This window comes from Trachypithecus francoisi, unplaced genomic scaffold, assembly GCF_009764315.1.
Source record: "Trachypithecus francoisi isolate TF-2019V2 unplaced genomic scaffold, Tfra_2.0 Contig01665, whole genome shotgun sequence".
Taxonomy (NCBI): domain Eukaryota; kingdom Metazoa; phylum Chordata; class Mammalia; order Primates; family Cercopithecidae; genus Trachypithecus; species Trachypithecus francoisi.
In genome coordinates, this window is record NW_022681447.1 from 691,368 (window position 1) to 716,011 (window position 24,644).

General features: G+C 55.7%; 1 protein-coding gene across 1 annotated transcript in view; it reads right to left on the minus strand.

Moving 5' to 3' along the window:
• RAI1 (retinoic acid induced 1) overlaps positions 1 to 24,644 on the minus strand; it is a 130,078-nt gene that overhangs the window by 72,400 nt on the left and 33,034 nt on the right. Inside the window, 1 exon segment of the mRNA XM_033196529.1 lies at positions 14,563 to 14,697. The gene's annotated coding sequence lies outside the window, so the exon portion shown is untranslated.

Here is a 24,644-nt window from a genome sequence, read left to right on the forward strand (position 1 = left end):
ACACTTCTGAGGCTGGATCACTGAGGCTGAAATTTCAATTAAGGAAGAGAAATAATTACTCTGGGGCTCCAGGCCTGCTCAAGTGGTGACAGGCCTCAATATCTGCTTCTCTGGAGTAGAAGGAGGTGGCTGGGGTCCCCCGCCCTGAAATCAGGCTGAGCCCGAGAAGGGCCCTGGACCCTTGCCCATGTTCAGCCTTGCAACCCCCCTCCATCTGTCTGCTGCAATAAGACCAGCCTCAGGTATCCCCAAAGTAGGGGGATATGGGGCAGGGGGATGGAGGAAAGGTGCAGGCTTCTGGCAGAGGGGGCTGGGGAGCAAGCCTCAGCTGGCTTGACAAAATTGAATTAAATTAAATTTAACCATTCAGTCACTGCCTATCCCTGTGGTGAGCCTAGAGGCTGCCAGGACCCCACCAGAAGCAGGTAGGGACCCCAAGAGCAAGACTGGGCAGCTCTGGCCTCCTTCTGGTAGGATTCCAGCACAGGCCAGGGGTTGGTGGGGGTGGCAAAGGCTGCATTCTAGAAAGGCTCCTCAGAAGCCCCCTCTGCAGCTCAGCAGGAGTGAGTCTGGGCAAGACCCTCCCCGGGGCCATCTGCAAAACAAGGACCGCAGGTGGGGTCTCTGGGCCCCTGAGACCCTCACCTATTGCCTCTTCAAGTGGCCTTGAAACAGCCAGGCTGAGCTGTGACTCCCTCATCTTCAGAAAACTCCTTCCCTAGAAATGTCCCATCCTCAATCCAAAAATGTCCCTTCTCTGAGAATGACCTGTTTCCTCCCCAGAAATGCTTGATTTTAACCCAGAAATTCCCCAGCTCCAGAATGTTCCATTTCCAGAAATGCTCCATCTTATCTCCAGAAATATTCCCCCTCATCTTCAAATGTAATCCATTTCCAGAAATGCCAGTGGTCTACAGAGGCTCCACCCTAACTCCAAGAACGTTCCACTTCCAGAAATGCCACATCCCATCTCCAGAGATGTTGCATTTCAGCTCCAAAAATACCTCATCTTCAGAAGTGCCCTATTTTATTTCCAGAAATACTCCAGCATCATCTTCAAAAACACACCACTTCCAGAAGTATTCTAGTTTCTCTCTAGAAAGATTCCATTTCCAGAAATGTCCCATCTCTAGCAATGCTCAGAATCCAGAAAAGCCCCATCTTTACTCCTCAAAAATGCCCTCTACCCTCTCCAGAAATATTCTCATTTCATCTTCAGAAATGCCCCTCCTCCAGAAATGCTTTTAATCTGTTCTCTAGAAACGTCCTCATCCTGTCTCCAGAAACACCATGTCTCATTTCTAAAAACATTCCATTTCTGGAAATGTTCCAGCTTGTATCTGGAAGTGTGCATGGCATCTCCAGAAAGGTCTCTCCATCTGGTCCAGATGCTGCAGAAACACAAAGACCCACTTCCTTCTAGATCTACAGAGAAGCTAAGCAGTGACTGGGCCTCCTCCCTGCCCGTTCCTCTGTTCCTTGGGACCTCACGGCCATCTGCTGGGCCTGCTCTTATCCCAGAGCAAGGACGAAGTCAAGAGCAGTGCTGGCAGGTGCCAAGGTCTCTGGGAGGGGGAGCATGAATGGTCAGGGTTTGGAATGACTGAGAGCCTCCCAGGACTCAGCACAGCTCCCTCCAGACACGTTCTAGCCACAAACACCTCCACTGGCCCAAGTGCACATACTCACAGTTCACTCAATATCCACACAGCCCAGAAATGTGCCCCCTCCTCCAGGGCCATACGCAATGCACACTCACAACATACAAATCCACATTCAACCCTTGAAGCCCCACCCACACAAGTACACACAGCGTACACAGACGCACGCACATAACACAGATACACAAACAAGTCCACTGTCACACATCACACACCCACACACACAATCACAGTCCCCCACATTCTTCAGGCCTCTCGTGGGCCAAGTTGAGGGGACACCTAGGGGTAGAAGCCCTGTCAGTCCCTCCAACCAGGCTGGGTTGGCAAGACAGGGCCACCTCAGAACTGCCGCCGAGAGATACACAGCCTTAGGCACTTTGCGCTTAGAAGGGACCACAAAAGAGAGGAAGGCACAGGTTGGGCATCTGCTTGCATACCTACCCACCTAAGATGGGGCACCCACTACCTCCTAAAGCAGCCCAGGCCACTTCTAGACCACTTCTGAATGACAGGAAGTGCCTCTTTGGGCCGGGCATGGTGGCTCACGCCTGTAATCCCAGCACTTTGGGAGGCTGAGGTGGGTGGATCACTTGAGGTCAGGAGTTCAAGACCAGCCTGACCAACATGATGAAACCCCAACTCTAATAAAAATACAAAAAAAATTAGTTGGGCGTGGTGGCGCATGCCTGTAGTCCCAGCTACTTAGGGGGCTGAGGCAGGAGAATCACTTGAACCCGGGAGGTGGAGGTTGCAGTGAGCCCAGATCACGCTCCAGCCTGCGTAACAAGAGCAAAACTCCGTCTCAAAAAAAACCTGGGCATGGTGGCTCATGTCTGTAATCCTAGCACTTTGGGAGGCCGAGGGGTGGATCACCTGAGGTCAGGAGTTCAAGACCAGCCTGACCAACATGGTAAAACCCCATCTCCACTAAAAATACAAAGTATTTGCTGGGTGTGGTGGTGGGCGCCTGTAATCCCAGCTACTCGGGAGGCTGAGACAGGACAATTGCTTGAACCCGGGAGGCAGAGTTGCAGTGAGCTGAGATCATGCCTTTGCACTCCAGCTTAGGTGACAGAGCAAGACTCCATCTCAAAAAAAAAATAAATAAAATAAAAAAATAAGGCCAGGCGCGGTGGCTCAAGCCTGTAATCCCAGCACTTTGGGAGGCTGAGACTGGTGGATCACGAGGTCAGGAGATCGAGACCATCCTGGCTAACACGGTGAAACCCCCGTCTCTACTAAAAAATACAAAAAAACTAGCCGGGCGAGGTGGCGGGCGCCTGTAGTCCCAGCTACTCAGGAGGCTGTGGCAGGAGAATGGCATAAACCCGGGAGGCGGAGCTTGCAGTGAGCTAAGATCCGGCCACTGTACTCCAGCCTGGGCGACAGAGCGAGACTCTGTCTCAAAAAAAAAATAATAATAAAAATAATTAAAAAAACAGAAAGTTCCTCTTTGGATGGAACGGAAACCTTTCTGTCACCTCTGTCCACACAAGCAAGTCCTGCTCTCTGGAGGTGCAAAGCCCATTTCCTGTTGAGATTTCAAACAGATTCTCTCCTCCCTGCCCCATGTCAGGTGGGAAAGCAAAGAGGGACGGCTGTTCTTGGGGAACGGGACCTGGAAATAGCTTTGTGGAGGGCGAGCTGGTGTCGCGAGCTGGTGTCAGAACATGCAGATACACACACTTAGATGTACAAACATGCAAGCACAGATATGTGCCCCCGTGTGTCCAAGGAGCTCACATGCAGACACGCAGGCAGGCATGTAATACACCTAAACACGCTGAACGGCACAGAAGGAAGCAGGTGATGGGCCCGCTGGTCCGCACCAGGTCTGTCCCTGACACCTCTGCAGTGGAAATTCTTGGAGCCTTCAGGTGGGTGGGAGGGAAAAGGGGGTCTGTCTCCATGACCCCCATTCCCGGTGGGCTTGGTTAGCTCTGGTCTGCTCCCACAGGAGGATAATTACCATTTATTAAGCCTCCCAGTTTAGAACCAGCCACAGTTAACTGGAACCTCCTTAACATCCCCCCAACTTTTTATTTTTTTGAGACAAGGTCTCGCTCTGTCACCCAGGCTGGAGTACAGTGGGACAATCTTGGCTCACGGCAGCCTTGACGTCCCAGGCTCAAGTGATCCTCCCACCTCAGCTTCTGGAGTAGCTGGGACTACAGGTACCCACCACCATGCCTGGCTAAATTTTTTAAAAAAATTGTAGAGAAAGGGTCTCGCTATGTCAAGCCCCTTTTTCGGTCCTTGGGGGCTAAAGGCAGGCGTGAACAGCACTTGAACATGCCCTTCAGTTTGCCTTCTATGTGGACTCCTTTGTGTGACACCCCGCAACTAGCCAGCGCTTGACTAGAAACAAGGCTTCAATGTCTGTCCTCACGCATCCTCCTCAATCCCTCCCCCTGTCCCAGATGCTCATTTTCTCTTTGCCTAGACCTCTCTCCTCTAGGAACCAAGATCCTCACCCAAAAACGTGAGAAAAATAAACCAAGCAGTGGAAGCAAATCAGAATGTACACGTGGTCACAGGGCCCAAGATGGCCAGAACTTTGCATTGGGTGGTGAGGGGGCCCCAGGTCCCCCAGCCCCCAGGAGCAGCCAGGCCTTCTGCAGAGGCTTCTGCATTGGTATTCTCTGTCCCTCACAGCCCAAATTACACCGGCTCTCCTGGGACCCTTTTATCGCACACTGTCACTTCAGCAAAAGGTTATGTACGAGAACATGGAAATCCCTCCCGCATGTTAACTAAAGGAACATTTAAAAAAATGCACCAGAGAAAGAAGCCTACCGAAGAGCCAATTTTTTCAGTGTTTTAGAGAGAACGAGCACTGGACTGGGAGTCAGGAGTCAGAATTCTTGTCAGGGTCCTGCCCTTACTAGGACCTGGGGCATGCCATGTCACTTCCCTGAGATCCAGTGTTCTCATCTGCTGAAAATGAGAATAAAAGCACCCACAATGGTACTCTATCAGAGATGCTGTGAGGGTCATCTGAATGCCTGGAATGAATGAATCATCTTACAGAACAAGCAGAATCTGATTGGTGTTAGTATTCAGGCTTTGCCAACCAAGTACTTAACAGGCAAGGAGAACACAGTATTATTCCCAAAGCGTTCTGCGTCCCTTCACACCTCCTTATCTTTCCCCACGCAGTGCCCCGCACCTGGTGCACCCTTTCTTTTTCTTTCTGGCCTGGAGAATTCTCAGAAAACACCAAGACTCAGTTTGGAATCAGTTTCTCAGTTCTGACATTTACTAGATGAGCTTCAAAGATATAATCTGCCTTGGATCAGGGAAAGCCAGGATGCCAGGGCAGGAACCCAGGTCTAAGCAGGGTGGCAAGCTCCAGAGTGCCAGGGCCCAGCTGGCACATAAGTGGGCACTGCAGGGAACCAGGTGACTCAGAAGGTGGCAGCCCTGTGGCAGCTCTGCCGATAGTGCCCTGTGGGTGTGTGGCCCTGCAATGCCGACCCGATTTTTTTTTTTCAGGGAAGCAAAATGTAGAATTTGTATGCGAAATCCAATGTTATTGTTAAAACCCTGGGCTGGCCAAACAGCACCCACCTGGGGGCATTGCCAGAGGACAACCTCTGGCCTGTGTGCTCAAGCCCTGGCCTCTCTGTGGAAGAGATGGCAGAGGAGGCAGCAGGCTCTGCACAGGGCATGGGAGAGTGAGGGTCTTCCAGGCAGGGCCAAGGGGACAGGCAGGAGCAACAGCTGGGCAGCAGGACTGCACGAAGCAGGGTTAACTGGTGAGGAGAAGGCTGGCCGCCGGGCAGCAGTAGCCTCTGGGCCTTGGTGTGCTCTTCTGTCAAATGGGGATGATAACAGAGCCCAGCTCCGGCAGGTGATGAGAGGAGTGCGCCAGGAGCTCCTGGCATGAGAACAGGCTCACTTGGGACCTGTAGGATGAATGAGGGAGGAAGAGATTCTTAAAGAAGTCTGCAAACCCCAGGAGAACACAAGCCCTTTATAGAGATGCCCAAGGAAGGACGTCACCTGCCTGGCATCACACAGCAGGTGACTAAGTGAATGGCAGATCCAGTCACCACAGTGTGACCCGTGATCCCATCACCCTCCCCCAGACAGAAGGCCACAAACATGGGGAGCGTCCTGAGGAGTACTAAGAAGATCTTCCCTGCTCCAATCTGTTCCTGCTTCAGGCCTGTGGCCTGCCTAGGACTCCGCCATCAGACAGCCTCTGTCCGAGTTAAGCAGTGCCTTCTTCTCAGTAAGGAGGCCAACGCTCCCAACATAGCCCAGGGTTCGGCCGCAGGCTCACTTCTTACCAGCCATGGGCCTTGAACCACAGTCGTCAGACCTTTCCAAGCCTCAGTTTCTTCATCTGTAAAATGGGGATGGCAGGAATCTTTCACTGGCAAGGAGGGTCTGAAGACTGGAAACAGCAAAGTGCCCAGGGCTGGGCACCTAGGAGGCCTCACCGAGAGGAAGCTCTGAACACGATGGTTCCAGGTATCATTCTTACTCCCCCCGCCGCCGCCTCCCCCAGCGATCCTCCTCCAGCCTGCACCAAGCTCTGAGAACAGGCTCTGGGCACTGTTCCTTCCTCTCCGTGCTGAGCTTTCTTTCAGGGAATTATAATCTGCTGAGCTTTAATTATCAGTCCCCCAGGACCATCACCTACTTCCCCAGCCGAGACTGAATAGTCCCTCCCAGTGCTCAGCTCACAGGGGATGCAGGGCTAGGCTGAGCTGCTCTGGGCTTAGGCAAGAGCTTGGGGAGATGGTCAGGTCCCTGCTTCCCTCTAGACCAGCGTTCCAGGCCTGCACAGCAGCTCCAGGAGAAGGGAGGCTGCCCTCATCCAGCCCACACCCCAGAGGACTCAGGAGTTCCCAGGGAGGAAACTGAGGCCCCACCCGGGTCCTCTTCTGATCCTCTTGAGCCTCTCCTCATTGTCCCTGTGTGTTCCCACTGCTGAGACTTTGCTCCAGACTTGCTCACCGCCCAGAGCACCCATCTTTTCCTATTGCCTTCAAGATAAAACCCTTCAAGCAGTCAAGGCCCAGATTCCTTTGTGACCTCAGTCCCTGCCTCCGCCTCTCCAATCCCACCTGCTTGCCACCCACACCCCCGGGCCTCTGGCATGCTCTGTCCTGCAGCCAACATCCTTCCTTCTGCAGCAAAATGCTTGCCCTTGGAGACCCAGCCCCTGTCCCTTTGGGTGCTTTGGCCAGGGCATCTCGGCCAGACCCTTAGGGCCATCAGCAGCCCCTGTGGAAGGACTGAAGAGAACGAAACACAGCCTGTAAACCGAAGCATGAATCAGATGTGCAGGGCAGGCCTGGCCGCCGGGTGCCCCAAGCGCAGGGTCAGGCTGACCCGGTTCAGGCTGGTCCCGACACCCTGTGTGTATGGCCCCTCTGCTCCCACGTCCTCACCTTTAGGAGGGCTACCAAGGGCTGGGTGGGTGTGAGAAGCACACCAGGCTGGTACCATGCCTGGCATCTGGCAGTTCCCAGGGCCCTGCAGAGCTTGCCTCCTTGGGCATCGCCTGCCCTGCTGCCTAGAAAGGGCTCTCTCTCAGCCACTCAGGGACTCTGGCCCAAGGTCCCAGACTGCGAGTGGGCCCAAAGTAAGGCCCCTGTGGCTGGGACACCCACAGCAGAGTGGCACTGGCGAAGCTTCTCTGCCTCTCTGCCCCGTGCCACCTTTGGAAAGGTCTGCTCCAGCCTACCCTCCTAGGTCAACAAAGTCTCATCCTGTGCCTCGGTCCCCCAGTCTGGTGACAGCACCTCATATGACACCCCAGCCCTGGCAGGGCCTCACTGGCCTAGACTTGGGCAGGGGAGCTCCCCTCTGGGAGCTCCAGCTTTGCCATCCCTGCCCCACTTGTATTACAGGATGGTCATAGTGACCACTGGGCAGGAGCAATGAAGCCAGGAGGCTGCACTAGTGGCCCCGGGTCTGAATCTGGTCGTAGGGGCGCTGCTGAATTAGGTGACAACATATACAGACCAGAAAGTATCATGTCAACATCTGAATCCTGGTCCTGAGACAGTGGGCAACAGGCGCCGCGGGCTGCATCCCCATGGCTGCCCTGGCAGAGCTGAGCTACCGCGCCCCATGAGGGCCAGGCAGCCACCACATCCTCATCAGCGCTGCCTATCTGGCCCTGCGGGGCCTAGGGGTGGGTGGTCCCTGCATTATGCAAACATGAGTTCATCTTCTGATCACTCCTCCAAGTAACACGTTTACATTTTAAGCAGGGCCTTCCATGCTCTGACCTCGGCAGTGACTAACAGAAGTATTTCAGGCCCTGGGAAGGGCAGGAAAGGGATATTTAGCAGGAAGGCAGATACCAACATCACAAAAACTGCTCCTGAAAGGTGGCATCTTGCAGGGATGACCCAGCACAGGCAGGGTCTCTCTGCCTGCTTCAGTGCAAAGGGCTTTTTGTGGAATGAGTGAACATCTGCCTGCCTCTCTCGCAGTTCTGCCTTAGGGAACAGGTGGATGCTGACTTCCTGTTCTGCCCGCCCCTCTGATCCCTCATGATACTGTTTCTGGTTCCTGCTAAGATGTGGGACCAGGTTCAGCAAATCTCACTAGGACCTACCCCAGCAGAAACATCTCTCCCTTCTCCCACTCTACCTTTGATAACATAGCTTCAGGTGGGTCCAATGAGCATCTTTGCCCCCTAGAGGCTCATGTGGAGATGACAGTCACCTGAGCCCCAGACTGTCTCCTAGAAAGCACTGAAATGTGACAGTGTGTGTCCCTCCCCAGAAGCCAGCAAACCCAAGGCCCCTGCCACGGCAACACACAAGTGCCCTGAATGGACGGACAGGTGCACAAATGCACAAATGAGTTCCTGTGTGCGTTCCAGGGCTGCCAGGCACTTGAACAAACTTGACCTGGTTTTCCTTACTCTTGTCAGTTCTCTCCGGAAAAAGCTATGATCCCCATTATACAAAGGGGAAACTGAGGCTCAAAGAAGCAGAAAAAGCCCCCTCTCATGGCCAGCGATCTCACTTGTTTCTGGGTGTGGCCAAGCCACAGTGGGTCTCCTCCTCTCAGAGAAGCTGGGCTCAGGAAACATACAGGAGGCACATAGGTGGGTGGGAGTTGGCAGAAGTATGGCAGCAGGCAGGTCCCACAAATGCTGAAATCTGTCAAGCTTGTGAACCCCGCAACACCTGATGCTGGGGTGGAGGTGGAGGGTCGCCTGGTTTATTGTTATTACTACTCCTTTCTACCACCGTAGTCCTTACAGGGCTTACAGCAGACAGATAATCAGACAAGGCCCGGCGTGACCAGGCCCAGACTCCTTCCAGAAAAGGCGTGGCACAGGTACCCAGCAGTGTGGATACAGTGTCTTGAGCCTCACGGGGCACCTGTGGCTGGTCTGCCGTGGAACCATGAGCCAGTGTGGGGGAGGAGTGAGGTGGGGAGAGGCAGGCCTTGCCCAGGTTGGCAAAGGTGACCTGAGTCAGCCCAGGGCTGCTCCAGGCTAGTGAGTCACCCAGCTCCCCACGTGAATGGACATCACAGCCTCCCAGCCCTGTGCTGCTTGGACCTCAGAAAGGAACCACCTCAGGGGTGCCATGGAGAAGGTCTTGTCATTGTCGGCCCCAGCTTCCCAGGGGTCCTGCAGAGGTAGGGGCTCATGGTGGGAATCTGGGGGCAGCTAGGAGCTATGAAGGGCATCTGGGCCTTGGGGTCAGAGGACTGGGTTCAATCTGGGGTTCCTAACTCCTGGCTGCATGACCTCAAGCACATCACTTCTTTGTAAAACTGGAACCACAAGTGCTGACTTGCAGGATCTGTGCAAACAACAAGCTCAGTGCCTGGCATATGAGTGGAGATCCATGGGGCTGGTGGCTGCCACCCACTCCTGGGATCTCAGAGACCACCACCAGAAGAGAGTCCCTAAAATCCAAAGGAGAAGCTCCAATCAGACTTGGGCACGTGCCCCTAAACACCTTCCCACTTGACTCCCCCAGCCTGTGCTCCCCTCCGTGGGCTGCGGCTCCACCTGGCTGTGCCCTGCCATTGGACCCTACCCCATTTTGCATCCTCTGCTCTCAGCCTCTTCCTTTCCCTGGCTGGAGGATGTGAGCAGGAATGGCTCAATCAGGATATAATCGTTTTTAATTAACGTGCGGATCATTTCACAGGCTGATCTCCTTGGAGACCAGAGGGAAGACGGTCTTTTAAGATTTTCTTTTGCCTCCCTCAACCCCACCCCTCCCTGTGGAAGGCCTTCCCCCTCCTTCACGCACCCAGCCACAACCTTGAAGCAGCACAAAAGCCTGATGCCTGGATCCCTCCTGGGGCCATTAGGAGGAAACAGTGTGCTCACACACAGACATGCACACACATGCACGCGCACGCACACACACGACCGAACTCGGGGGCACCCTCCCCTCCCCCCAGAAATGCAAATGGGATCAGAGACTGACACCACAGAGGGGACACACACACAGAGGCATGCATGCACAACACATGCCCAAGCTGGAAGGCACACAAACCCCTTAAGAAATGCACAAACAGGATCACAGATGTGCACACATACACAAACACACCACAAAAACAGAGGCACCCACAGGCATACCACACACACAGACGTGCACACACAGATGCACATGTCCCTGGGGGTGCATCCAAGCACAGAGATACACCACAGAAATGTCCAAATGCTCACACTCACAGCAGCTTTCTCTCAACCTGGATGGTTGGTGTACTGCAGGGGAGGAGGAAGAAAGTCCCTGTCCTCTGATGGGGAGTCAGAGCCACAATTACCCTGTCCCCCACAAGCACCCCTAAAGCCTCTCCCCTGGGGTGTCCTACCACCTGCCCCATGAGGGACCTAGTGAAATAGAGAAGCCATCACTTCCAGGCCTTGCCTTCTTGATACCCACTGGCCAGACCTTCCCACTTCTGGCCCCCAAACAGCTGTTCCACTGGGCCCTGCACAGCCCACCCAGATGGCCAGCCTGACACCTGCACTGGGAGTGATGCCACCCAGCCACTTCCCTGGGTGCCCCATGAGGCCTTCAAGATGAGGGGGCTTTCTCTCTTTTCTCTTCATTTCACTTACATCTTTTTTTCTTTTCCTTCTTTATCCTCTCCCCATTTTCTTCCTTCCAACTCCCTTCCCGCTTTTCTAATCCCTTGCTTTCTCTCCTATTGCCTCTGCTTACACTCTTTCTTCTCTCTCTCTCTCTCTCTCTCTCCTTCGCTTCTCCCCAGGGGGTCTCCTGGGGTGAATCTCAGGCCAGAGATCTTAAGGTACACCACATCCCCCACACCACTCCTTCATACCACATATCTGTGCCAACACCTGCCTCTGCTCCTGAACAGATCCAAGGCTAGGTCTCTGACAAGTAAACTGAGGCATGGGGCAGGGACGCAACCACTAGGGTCCCCAGGTGGGACCTACAGTCCCACCCCCTCACTGCATCTGCTTTGGATCCTCAGCTTTTTGTCTGGAGAATGGGATGGCAAAGAGGAAGGGGCACTGTGGTGGGTAGGTGGGGCGAGCAACAAGGAGCCTGTGGCCACCAAATCCTGTGAACACACCCAGTCGGGGGTGGCCTAGGAGGGCCAAGAAGCCTGTCTGGGGCTCCAGCTGGCGGCACCAGGGGTAAGCTTGGGGTCTCAGTCCCCCCATCTGTGAAATGGGCAGCCTTAAAGACCTCAGGAATCTTTTCAGATGTGAAAACCAACACGGCAAATCAGTAGCTGGGTCTTTACTGCTGCATAGCCCAGCAACTGCTGTGTGACCTTGGGACTTGCTTCCCCTCTCTGGGCTCTGGCTTCCTCTTCTGTCAAAGGAGGGAGGTCAGATAAGTGATTCATTGCCAAGGCTCTTTTCGGCTCTGGTGGAAGATTCTAGATTGTGGGGAAGGAAAAATAGTGTCCCACTTATCCAGGGAAAACTAGAGAAGCCGTTTCTCCCACTGCAGGCAGTCAGAGCATTCGGCATCAGCAGTGGCATTTTGAGCAAATCATTTTAAATATCAAGAAAAGCTCTCTACACAAAATATATCCACTACATCATTCATCAGGAACATCCAGAATGTTGGACAAAAGAGGAATATTAAGTAAATTATGGTACATCCACTTGATTGGAAAAGCCTGAAGACATTAACCATGGTGTTTATGAAGCATTGGTTACAAAACAGGAAAAGGCTCACATTATGCCGGCAAAGAAAGCAGGATATACATCTGAATATAGAGAATGACGACAAAGTCTTTAAAAAACAAACCAACCACCGAGTCGAAAAGGACTGGGAAGAACTACATCAAAATACTAACATTGTCAGAGCCCGCTAAGACTGTCAATAACCTTATTTTTCTCTTTTTTTTTTCCAGCATTTCTCTGAACGCTATTTTACAATATATATTTCAAAAAGATTTTTAAAAATACACAAAGGCTAGAGGCTTCCAATTGAGAAACTTTCCCTTTTCATTCATTCATCACTGATTCATTCACTCTTGTGTTTGGCTGGACAAACACAGGACACTGTGAGTGTCTGCTGTGTGCCAGGCCCTGGGGGCTCCAAGGAAGAGAGGAAGAAAAAGGTTCTTGAAAATGGAAACTCGAGGTCTGGGGAAGAGAAGGCAGCCCTACAAATAAGGGGGTTGTGCCACGGGGCATGAGCAGCATTGAATCCCTGCTGGTTTCAGTCCTGCCTCTCAGAGCCTCACCCAGCCGCTAGGGTCTCAAGGTCCAACCTATGGGTCAGACACCTTTAATGGCCAGGCCTGCAGCTGAGTGGGTGGGCAGGAAGGGTGGGGTGGGGAGCAGGGCAAAGGCTTGCTCAGGAGCCTGGGCCAAGGGTAGAAGGGCCTCTCCCTTCCCTCTACCCCAGACCCATGGCGACTTCCCTTCCAGTTCCCTGATGGCCCTGGCTTGTAACCCTCTTCCCTCCAGGCCAAAAGGCCACTGCCTTGCTGCCTGACCCTCTCTGGGCTCTGATTTCCGCCTCCCACAAGGTCCCTGAACAAGGCACCACCCAGCTGGGTCCTGTCGGGCTTTGAAGGGGGAGTCCAGAGACTAGAATCTGCTAGCTCCAGTCAGCCGGTGTCACGCTATTAGCATGTCAGAGGGTCCAACAATGTTTTCCTGCTGTGTGGGGGCTGACAGATTTCTGGGGGAGGGTTAACTCTCTCTATTCCTGGACCAAGAGACAGAACAGCCTGAAAACAGTCTAGCCGCCCCCCTCCCTCTCAAAAGGTGCCTCCCCTCTCCCCCAGGAATCCTCATTTTAAGTAGGGAGAGGAATTGCCTTCACCTGCCTGGGTGTCTCTGGACCTGGCTCTCCACCCCAGGAAGAAAAAGGGGAGGGGGCACCTTGATCGCCTGGCTGCTTGCCTGGGAATCCAATTAAGGCTGATTTCCACGGGCTCTCCACCCCTCAATGCCAGTCCAGCTAGCTCTTCGCTCTTCCACCTCTCCCCTTCTTCTGCATCCCCCGATGGAGCAAAAGAATCTGGGGGCTTTTGAGTGCCAGGAAGCCTCTGACCCGGTGGTCCCCCCTTGGACTGAGTCCCCGCCTCAGGACTGCGGACCCCAGAAATTTTCTGGGCTAGCATTTCCTTCCCATGGCCGCAGTGGGAAAGGAGAAGTTCCCACCACTCTCCTCCCCCTTCATCCTCCCCTCCTCCCGGCCCCGAGGGAGGGGGCGAGGCGTCCGGATCTCCGGGTCACCGGAGCAGCGTCTGCTGAGGATCGCAGGAGACAAACACTTCGTCACACAAGCACAGCACCCTCGGGATCACCTCTTTCAGACCGCATTGTACCGGAGGGGAGGAGGCTGAGGTTGGAGGGGCCCTCGACGTGCCTAAAGTCACCAGCCAATCGCCAAGCCCAAGAGGGGCTGCCATCCACGACCCCCGGCCGCGAACCCAAGCCTCTTGCCTTTGCCGCGCACACCCCCCAACCCCCGTCCCTGCCCCGGCGCCATCCCAAGTCGACGTCTCTAACCCAAACAAGCCCCTCCCCCGGGAGCCCCCTCTCCCTGCCGAAGGCCCAGGGTCAGCAGCCCCAGGAGGGACCTCCTCCCCACCCCACTCCCCCACGGCAGAGGTGCGAGATTTCATTGTCAGCCTGGCCACTCGACCGCGCGTGAGACTGGGGCGCAGGGCAGGGGGGGCCACTGGGCAGGCTCTTGTGCGGGGAGTGGGGAGGGGTCTCCAGGGGAAGTGTTTGAAGCCGCTCCTGCAGCGCTGTCCATATCCGGAAGCCGCCGGAGAAGGGAGGGAGGCGGGGGTGGGGAAGGGAGGAAGGCGGGGGTGGGGAAAGCGCGACCTTAAGCGCTGGCGGGCGGCGAGGAGGGGCCGCAGCGGCCCGAGGAAGCGCCTGGAGGCGTCAGGGGCGCTGAGTCCCCAGGGAGGCCGCGCTCCCGGGAAGTTTCCCACCGGTTGCCCGGAGCAGGATCGGGCGCGCGGATCGCCCTCCCCGGTCCGACCAGCTTCGGGGCGCAGATTGAGAACTTGAACAGAACTCCTTCCTTCTCTGGCATCTCTCGCCTCCCCATCCGCGGCCACCAGCCCCGCCATCTCAGCCCCATGCCTTCCGCCAATACCACAGTCGCCAAGACCGCTCACCAATGCTTTGTGGAGGAAAGGGGGGGGGGAATCCCCAGCACAACCAAACTGCGGCCAAAAGCGGCCAAAAAAAAAGGAAGAAAAATTCCTTCTCCTGAGACCGATTCCCTCAACCAGCGTGGAAAACCCCCAGACAGGCAAATCCGCAACTCCAGCCAAGATCCCGGCGCAGCGGGAGGGGTGTCCGCGGCGGGCGGCGACCCCAGCCTGCAGCCCCGGGCTCGGGGCAGGTCTGCGCGCGGCAGTGGGCCGGGGGCTCGGGGAGTCCTGGCGCCCACAGCGGCCCGCCGAAGACACAAAGCTCCGCCGCCAACAATACCTGCGGGCTCCTCCTGGGTCTCCCGGGCGCCGGCGCTGCGCGTCTCGCCGTCTCCCTTTCCCCCGCCGTCTCTCTCCTCCTCTCGCGCACGCTCTCCTTCTCGCCTCTTCCAGAACTCGGTGGCCAGATGAGATCCTTGGGAGAAACAAATGTGAGCGCCCGCACGATTCCTTTCTCTAGCCAGCCGCTCGCAGCGGCCCCAGGCTCGCTCCTCTCCCTCGCGCTCCCGCGCGCGCCGCGCCTCTCGCACCCCGCGTTTCCTTCTTAGCAGCCCCTGCGAGCGCCCTCAGTAGCCATTATTCACAGGCCGCAGGGGGACAGGAGGTAATTAGAGACGGCCCCGTGGCCGCATCCACTCGGTAAGCGCGGTGCTGGCGCGGGGCGCGCGCGGGGAGGGGCGCGCGACGAGGGGGCTTGGCTGCGCGCAGCCCGCGCCCCAGACGCGGGGGAAGGGAGGAGGAGGAGGGGCAGGGAAGGAGGAGGCGGGCGGGGGGACGAGTGATGAGCTCTGGAAGGGAGCAGGAGGAGGGGGCGCCGGGGAGACGCTCCCTTGGCTCTCACCGCGGGGCCTCGGGGTCACCGGCTGCGAGGCTCCGAGGCGCTTAGGGACTGGGGGTGTGAGTGTGAGAGTGCGCGCGCGCGCGCGCGCGCGGGCGTGTGTGTGTCAAAGATAGGAGGGGAGGGAGGGAACGCTTTAATATTTTTCCAGTGACTTACGAGCCTGCGGGTGAGGTCTTGGCTGTGCGTTTAGGTCCGTGTGTGTATCAGTGTGGCTGTATATTTCTGGTCTGTCCTACGAGTGAATGTCACGGGGCTTGGAGGGAGGGGGGTCTGGATACAAGCTTGTGAATGTGTTTCTGGGTCTCGGCGGGACTGAATGATGCGGCGCTGCGTGGGGTTGTGTGTCTGTGCGATTGTTTATAGGGGGGTTGTGCGACTCCGTGAGGTACTGCGTGGGTGGGATTGCGCCTGTGTGCGGTTGTGTGTGTATGGGATTGTGCCTGCGTGGGGCTGAATGTCCGGAGGGCAGTTGTGTGGCCGTGTAGGTCTGTTTGCGAGTGGGCTTGTGGGTGTGTGGGGCTGCACTACATGTGCAGCATGTGTGTGGGGCAGTGCGCCTGTGCGGGGCTTTGGGTTAACGAAAAGGGCTGTGGTATCTGCAGGCGGTCGTGTGTGTGGCTGGATCTGCGTGGGGTCTGAGGCCTGGCGGGTGGGGGTTAGTCCTCCTGGCGTCGGGGATCGCACCGCGGCAGAAGAGCCGCTTAAGGAGAGAACAGGCAGCGCCGGGTCGCGGCGCAGCGCGACGTGTAGTAGCAGTGGGGCGTAGAGAGAAGGCGGAGAAGAGGGGGGCCTTCATCGCGCACCTCCCCTCGCCGCATCAGAGACGCAGCTTGGAGATCCTGCCACTTGCGGGCCCCGCGGTCCTAGAGGCACAGGGTTTGGGGGACCCTCCCCAGCTGGGGGAGATGCCTACAGGCCGGGAACGCAGCGAGAACTGACTCGATGATCCCGGGGCAGCACAGAAGCACGCAGCAAGGACCGCCCGGAGAGGTGGGTCGCGGCCCGGAGACAGCCGAGAACTAGGCCGAGACAAAGAAGAGCGGGACCGGGGATCTTGGGGCCAAACCGCGCCTCTAGGTTCCCCGGCGGCCGAAGGGAGTGCGCTCGAGGCCGGCGCGTGGAGCCTGGCGGCGGTGGCTCGGGCCCCTCTTCGCTGTAGTCCCAGCAGCGGATCCAGAGCCCTGGAGGCACGTAATTACGCACTCCAGGGCAGGGCCGCGGTGAGGGGAGTACTGAGTGCAGCTGGCGGGCGCCGAGCCCTGGGGCTGTGATTGAGCGCGCAGCTGGCCCGCCCCTCTCCCGGCTGCTCACCGCCCACGCATTCATTCATTCATTCATCCATCTATCCGTGGCTGCATCCACCCACCTTTCTATCCATCCACGTGTCCATCCATCTACCGGATTTACTGCACCAGGGATCACACAGATGTGTCAGCCCTGGCTAGTCTTACCACTTTCTCCCGCTGGCCAGTGAGTCTGTCTGTCTCATTCTCCTGGGCCTCCACCTCCACTTCCTCCTACTCAGGTCTCTCTGCTCTGGCAGGAGCACACCGACCACCTGTCACACTTGGGTTTTGCTGCCCAGTGATGTCCCAATCTCCCCTCGCCACCTACTAAACCCCCACCTTGCCCATACTAAAGTCTCCATATATCCTACACCCAACCCTGCCCATCATTACATGCCAGGTGGGCCTCGGGCACCTTTTTTCTGGCATTCCCTGAAGCCTGGTAGCAGGCCTCCCTACCAGAAATGAATCCCTAAGGTCCTGGGCAGCCCCGCCCCGCTCTGGGCTCCCCATATTTAAAATGTCAGGCTGCTTAGTCTCTGTCTTCAGTATCTGTCTTGGGGACCAGGGTCACTCGGTCCTGAGGCTGCTGGATGAACAAGGAGATGTGCATTGTTTATACCATTAAGGTGGCAATGGAAAAGCCCAAATGCCCGCTGGGGATCACCAACCTGGCTGGAATGTCTTCCCTCCCCTCCCCAGTTTCTGAGTGATGAGGAAGAGAAAGTTCCCCAGGTGGCTGATGACAGCCCACACAATCAGGCCCCCACCACCTCCTGCCCTCAGTCCCGCCTGTTGCCCCACTCACCACGTTGCCCCTTGCTGTTCCTGAATTCACCAGGCACACTCTCACCTTAGGGCCTTTGCACTTGTTGATCCTTCTGCCTGGAATGCTGTTCCCCACCTTCTAATATACCATGTAATTTACGTATTTATGTATCTGGTGGGTTTTTTTTTCTGTTTGTTCCTTTGGAATAGTTCCTGGTACACATTCCATAAGCACTTGTTCAATGAATGAGTTAGTGAATGCATGAAAGAATGAGGTTAAACCAAGCCCTCCTCCTGTAAGCCTGACCAAGCCCAGGGTTTCTCTTCTTTGAGCCAATAGTTCCGCTGGAGAAAATGGGGGTGGGGGTGGAAGATGAAGAACATCAGGGCCAGGACACTTCCTAAGACTCACCTGACATCGCTCAGTGAGTACCCTTCACAGATTCCAGGTCGCTCAATGAGTAGCCTTCACGGATTCCAGATTCTGGGGATGGGTGTAGAGGGATGGGATGGTGGTGGGTGGCTTGTCTCAAAAAAGGGCAGAGCCTGTCATTTGTTCCAGGGGCTTCTCTTGTTCCCTGGCTCCCTGGGGACTCCCTGGAGCTCCTGGGGCAGTGGTACAGAGGGGTATTGATTCAGCAGGGCTGCCATTCACATCTGCCAAAGGGTGATGGAAACCCCAACCTGGCCAGGGCCCTTCCACAAGTGGTATCATAGAGAGTCACAAGACAGTACCCCAAGGTCGGGATCTGACCATCCCCTAGAGGAGAAACCCAGGCTGAGAGCCTGCAAAGAACTTGTCAAGACCACAGCAACACGATCGGATCCCATCCGACTCTCAATTTCAAGATTCTTTGCTCACCTCCACCAAGCACAGTGCATGGCGTGTGGCAGTGCAGCAGCTTAATATGGATCAAATGAATGGAGTGGCAACCTCATAATTCAAACCTAAGTGTGCATGAACCCCAAAGTCTTGCTTACTCCATCAGACCCTACTGGCAGGATTCCATGGGATCATGGTGCCAGCACCCAGCACTCAAATGTTGCTGGAACACCAGCAGAGGAGGCTGCCTGGCTGGCAGGCTTCCTGCTCCCTAGGTTCTGACTTCACCTTTCACCAAGAGTCTGCCCCATGGGAATTAGGATCCTCCCTCGCTGGGTTGGTAGTGGTGCTCACAGGTTTAAAGGGCCCAGTCCTTCCTGGTGAGGTGTGACTGTGTTTTGGAGAATCTAGGTCTGGACAGGTCAGCCCTTTTGTTTGCCAAGCACTATCTCAATAGCTGCTTTCATGCAAGTGTGTGTCCAGACGCCATTCCAGAGCTAAATAATAAACAGGAGCTGTTGACCAGAGAGGCAGGGTGGGTAGAGGGCTGGGGACTCTAAGCAGGGTCCTAGGGAATGCAGGCAATGGAGCCAGCCAAGGAGAAGGCTTGCTGACAGGCCACGAGGGACACCCTGGTGGAAACAAGGGAGAGGGAGGCCCACCAGGCCAGGCTGGTACACTACAACCCAGAAGTTGCATTCAAGCTTAGCCCTGGTCTGGTAAGCCCCACGCTGGAAGCCTGCAGGCGTGAGGTCAGATGTGGGCCAGGTTTTAACATCTATTCCACATATGTTTATTGAGTAGTGGGGCAGCAACTTCAAATCTCTATGTATCTCCCCCGCCCCGCCCCCTTAGTCAGCCTCATTTCAGAGACTGGATCACTGAGGTCCAGGAAATGCACTTGCCCCCAGTCACCTAACTTGAAGGTGGCAGAAGTATGCATACGTTGGCTTGGTACATATTAACTAAGCACCTACTAGACGCCAGGTTCCATTCTACAGGTTGAGGATTCAGGGCAAGGAACGAGACAAAGCTTTCATTCTAGTCTTGACAGACAAGAAACAGAATGAATACGTAAATAGTGTAGTATGTTACCTTAGGTGAAGCATGCTATGGAAAAATAAATAAAGCCAAGGAAGGGGACTGGGAGCATCAGCAGGGGCTGTTTTTCTACACTGAGTGGGCAGAGCTCATACTTAAGAGCATTTGAGAACACACTTGACAGACGAAGGTAGTGAGGCATGCAGCTGTCTGGGGGCAAAGCTGTGCAGGCAGAAGGAAGAACAAGTGCAAAGGCCCTGAGACAGCAGCCAGGCTGGGATTTTCCAGGAATGGCCAAGAGGCTAGTGTGGCTTGAGGGGAATGAGCGGAAAGAGATGGGGGCAGAGAGGGGACAGGGGGCCACACCTACAGGGGCTTGCACACACACCATTGCAAGGACTTTGGCTCTTTGAATGAGATGAGGCGCTTTTGCAGTGTTTTGAGCAGGGGTGGGACACGCTCTCCCTTGGGTGGGCAGTTTCTCCCTGTGAAGAGAGCAGATGTGGGGCCAGGGCAGGAGCAGAGAAGCCTGCATCCTGCACTAGTCCAGGTGGGCAATGATGTGAGGCCTGGCCAGGGTGGGGCCGAAGAGAAGGGGTCAGATTTTGGATTTACTTTGAAGGCAGGGTTAGCAGGATTCACTGACGTATTTCGCCTGAGCAACGTGCAAGAAGGATGGTTACGGCTGCTGGGATTTGCCATTCATGCTAGTGGGGCTGGTGGGAGAGCAAATGCCTCAGGAAGGAACCCTGCCCCTCCTCAGCCTCCACTGTGCCTGCTCCAACACATTCATGCCCTTTGTGCCAATGTGGTAGCTTAGAAAACTGCTGAAGAGGCCCCGTTTTTAATGACTGTACCAGGAGCTGTGCCCTCTCCGAGTCAGCAGGGGGTCATGTACCCCAGTCACCTTCCCACTTTCCCAGCCTTAATATCCCCTTTTTATGAGCATGTTGATCCAGGTCTGCAGCTGCCAGCCCTCCTGCCAGTTTTGTCTCCCAGACCAACTGCCCACAAATACCTCCTTTGGTATACATTTATGGAACCCACCATGTTCCAGGCGTTGTCCAGGGCACTGTGGGACAGCAAGGAACAGAACAGACATCCCTGCCCGTGTGGGGCTGGCATGGTCCTTCAACAACTACAGCCCTGTTCCCTTTTCTCCCCATCAAAACCCTCTCATGCCAAGCACTTCCTGAGCAAGCTGGGGCTACCATGTGGAATTGAGAGCAAAACACTCGAGAAAATGCTTTTCTTTGAAAGCAAAGAGCTTGATATTTTAGCTGATGGGGGTGGGGAGCATCGGGAGTATAGAGATCCAAGTTCTCTTACATTTTTGGAACATTTTCAAATAGTTTATGTTCCCCTCAGTGTCCCCACTTCCCTGATTCCAGGATGGAGGCTGATCTGGCCCACCCACCCTGACTCATGCAGGTTCTGGCTGGAGTGACCACAGAAGGCTTGTCTTGGTGGCCACCTCCCCACCAAGGGAAGGGGGCAGGAGGGAGCACATCTCAGTCTCTGCCCTGGGCTGGGGTCTGCACAGGAATGCTGGTGTTGGGCCAAGACCGAGGCGTCTTCTGCCTGCCTCTGATCTGTAGGACCTTTGATCTATTCTCTCTGTAGTTTTCCCTGCCATCTGTGTGTCTGTCCATCCTTCCCTACTTGACTGCAACAGGCCACCAGATGAGGTCAGTGCAGCTTCAGGCTCAAACAGGGCAGAATCCGAGCCTAAGCCCCCTCGACCCCTGCTGTGGACCCTTCACTGGACATGGGCTCCAGGAAGATGGCCCCGCCTACAGGCCTGTGGCTGCACCTCCACGCAGCCTCCTTCTCCTGAGGCATGCAGACTATGGGTATTCATCTTCCTTCCTCAGCGCCAGCGTCTGAGTGAAGTCAAAGCTGCTGAGCTTGAAAGAGGCAAGGCCCTGGGGTTCAGAGAACCCAGGTGGGGGACCGGAGGCTGGCTGGGGAAAAGAGAGGACTGGGCAGCTGCAAAGGGAGACAGATTGGGGGCTGGGGAGGATGACAGCAGATGAAGGAGAGGGGAAAGAAAGGCAGGAGGAGAGGGAAGGAGGGTTATGGAGCCACAGGGCTAGGCGCCACAGGGTGCCTAGGAGAGGCATTGAGAGGCAGGTAGGGGTCTTCTCTCAGCCTCACTTGGGAAGCACTGCCCTGCTCACCCTGGCACGGTCCTTGGCACCCTTTGTTCCTGGCTACAATGAAGCCACACACTCTGGACACATCGGGCTGGCTGGGTTTCACTGCCATGGCCATAGGAACAGCTGGGCACAGGCCTGCTTGGTAGCAGGACCCACAAGTGCCTTCTTGCCCCTGCCCCTTGTTCCCAAGGCTCAAACCTACCCCTGGGCCAGGGAGCCACCAAGGGGCTTGGGACAGTGGTGTGGCTGAGGCCTAACCTGTCTTCTGTGCCATACAGACTGATCTGCAACTGCAGCCACAGACTGACCCTTAGCCATGGCAGCAGCCACATTCTGACTCTTGACCCTGGTCGCTGTGATCCCTCCCCAATCCCAGCAACAGACTGACTCCCAGCCTCTTCCACAAACGGACTTCTGACCTCAGGCACAGGCCTCAGCCACAGACATCTAGCTGCTGCTATAGACAGACCTCTGAGCCTGCCACAGCCTGAGCCTCAGCCCTGACGCTGGTGGGGTCCCCCGGTGGTGGGCATCCCGTGGGCACATTCCACCAGGCCGCCCAGGGACATCGGGATGCGCCCACTCCATGCCATCCCACCCTGAGGTGAGTGGCAACATCAACCCCACCAGTGCCCCACGCTAAACCCACGGGGCTGTGGTGACCACAGCAGAGTCCAGCAGCACCACACAGGAGGCCCCTCCATCCTGCCCTGGGCCAGCGTGTGCAGGCCAGACACACGTAGACACACCCAACACAAAACACACCCAGAGTCAGACAGAATCACACAGTTACCTCATACGCAGCCCCCAGACCCTCCATACAATGTGCACCCAGACACACAGGCACTACACACATGAACAGACACGAAACCACACACACATGCACACAGACACGTGTGTGCACACACACACAGAACCCTGTCCCCTGCTCAAGCAGGGCACACACATCCAGAAACATGGGCACATACATCTGTGTGTATACACACGCAATCATACAGACACACACACACCTACATGCAGAGAGGTATACACAGATACACATGTATACATATAAATGACAAGTGCACATGCAAGAACATGCAGATTTCTCTATGTAGAAGTCCATACACACCCAAGTGTCAGTCACTTGCCTTCACACGTCTTTTGTTCCCTGGCCCCAGGGCTCATGGGTATCTCTGGGTGGCTTAACCACTCCACAAGTGACCCCTCCAGCCCCTTCCCAACTCAGCTCAGAGCTCCATGGGCTTCTGCCCTCCCTGGACTTGATGGCAGCAGGGATGCTGCCTCCAGTCCTTTTCCTGGCCCCAGTTGGGTGAAGACCTCTCAAGTCCCCTGACTTTGTCCCAACTGGTGACTGCAGCTCCTGCCTAGACTCAAGCTGGCTATGACATGCCCTTACGTCTTTGGCATGACTTGGACAACTCCTTCTCTGCTAAGGGAAACCCATTCCCCCGCCACAGTTTGTCACCTGCAAAATGGGTAACAGCGTGTTGCATAGCCTTCTAGCACCCCTCCACTCCTGACAGGAGGGCACAGAACGGACAACAGGAGGAGGATGTGGAACAGAATATGTGGGATTCCCAGGGGTGACTTGGCCCTCTCACAGTCTTCAAGTTCACACCTGCAAAGGGGCGAGGATCGGATCGGGCACAGCCTCTCTAGGGGCCAGCATGAGTCCAGGGGAAACTTTGAATGGAAAGCCGTTTCTGGGGGGCATCTGAATCTGTGGAGATCACTCCTGGAAGGATGGAGAAGAAACTGCTGGAAGGTCAGGAGCAGGAGGGACACTTGCTGCTGTGCTATCTGAATTTCTACCACGTGAATGGAAGGGGCCGGGGAGGCAGAGGAAAGACGCCAATGACCACACCACTCCTCGAACTTCTCCTCCCGGTCTGGTGTCATCTCAGAATGCCCTGGTGGAACCATGAGAGGGGGTGGGGTGCAGAGCTGGAGCTAACTCTGCCAAGCAGCCCACACGGAATCCTCTCAGCCATCCTCTGAGGTGGGTGTCCTTAGCCCATTTGAGAGATGCAGACACTGAGGCTCTGCAAGCAGAAGAGAGAAGAGGCGTGGGCCTGGGTGGAACCCAAACCAGTGTCTGGTCTCACAGCTTGTCATGGGGCTGCTTTTTACCTTCCGCACCAGGGCCCAGGTCAGAGGAGCCCAGCCTAGGGACAAGTGCAGAGGAAACAGGCAGAGCCCCTGGCTTCAGATGTCCCCTGGCTCTCCAGCAGAGGACTGGGTAAAATGATGGCTCTTGGCCTCCCACATACCTTAAGCCAGAAAAGGCATCCCCTGCTCACCCCCAGTGCAATTCCTGGCTTGGGCCTGTCCTGGCTGTGTGCCCCTAGGCAGTTCTACACCCTCTCTGAACCCAAGTTTCCAGAACTGAGATGAAGGATTGCATTTCTGCTCCTGCTTACCTAACAGAGGGTGATGTGGGTGGGATGGGAAGCAGCATTCTAAACTGGGAAGTCCATGAGGTGGAAGGCGACATTACTACCTCTCTTCCCCAAGCTCAGCAAGAAGGCTCCTGGGCCGAGACAAGGAGAATCCTCCCAAAGCCAGCACCTGCAACGAGGCAGCTTGGAGAGCAGACCTGCGGACCGGACCCTTCACCCGTCACGACAAGTGGATGACCCGAGCTCAGCCCACAACCAGGATTTCCTTCCAGTCCTGCTTCTGTGCCCTTCTGCAGGGGAGAGGCTGCCTGCTGCTCAGCTTCCTTATTCGACCCACAGTACTCCCACAATGTGTGCCAGGAGGCTCGCATCCAACTGCTTCCCATTACGTTTCTGAGTCTCAGGTTTTTCACCTTTAAAATGGGGAAGAATAGCAGGGCCCGGGATGTGCTGGTGATAAACAGAAATGAGTGCATGAATGTCACTCAGGGTTGGCCACGCCACAAGCCCTCCGTAAATGTTAGCACTGATGATTATCATTCCCTCCTGGACTATGGAGAGGTTTGAGTTTTCAATCTCCAGGATTAGTATCAAAAGCCAATTTCACAGCAATGGCCTAGACACTGAATGTGGAAATCCTACTTGGTTGTGCCACCAGGGTACAGGTCCACCCACGCTTTGTCCTGAGAGCTGAATGACCACCGACACAGGTTCTGGGCTGCTGGTCCTCCAGTCTCTTCAGAACCTCCCAGTGGCCAAGTTAGGCAGGGAGAGGCTGGGAGCCCCCTTCTGCAGACCCAGAAACTGGGGTTCAGAGAGGGAGCTGAGGAAGCAACAGGAAGACAGATTTCACCTCCATATAAGGAAGAGCTTGCTAGCAGGCAGGGCTGCCCAGAAATGGAAGGAGGGAGCTGCTCGGGAGGTGGTGAGCAACCTGCGGCTGAAGGCATGCAAGCAGAATGGGGCAGCCTCTGGGTAGAGGCATCGTGGGCGGCTGGGACACTCTCCAGAGGAGGGCCGCTGGGATCTCTGGTCCTGTGAC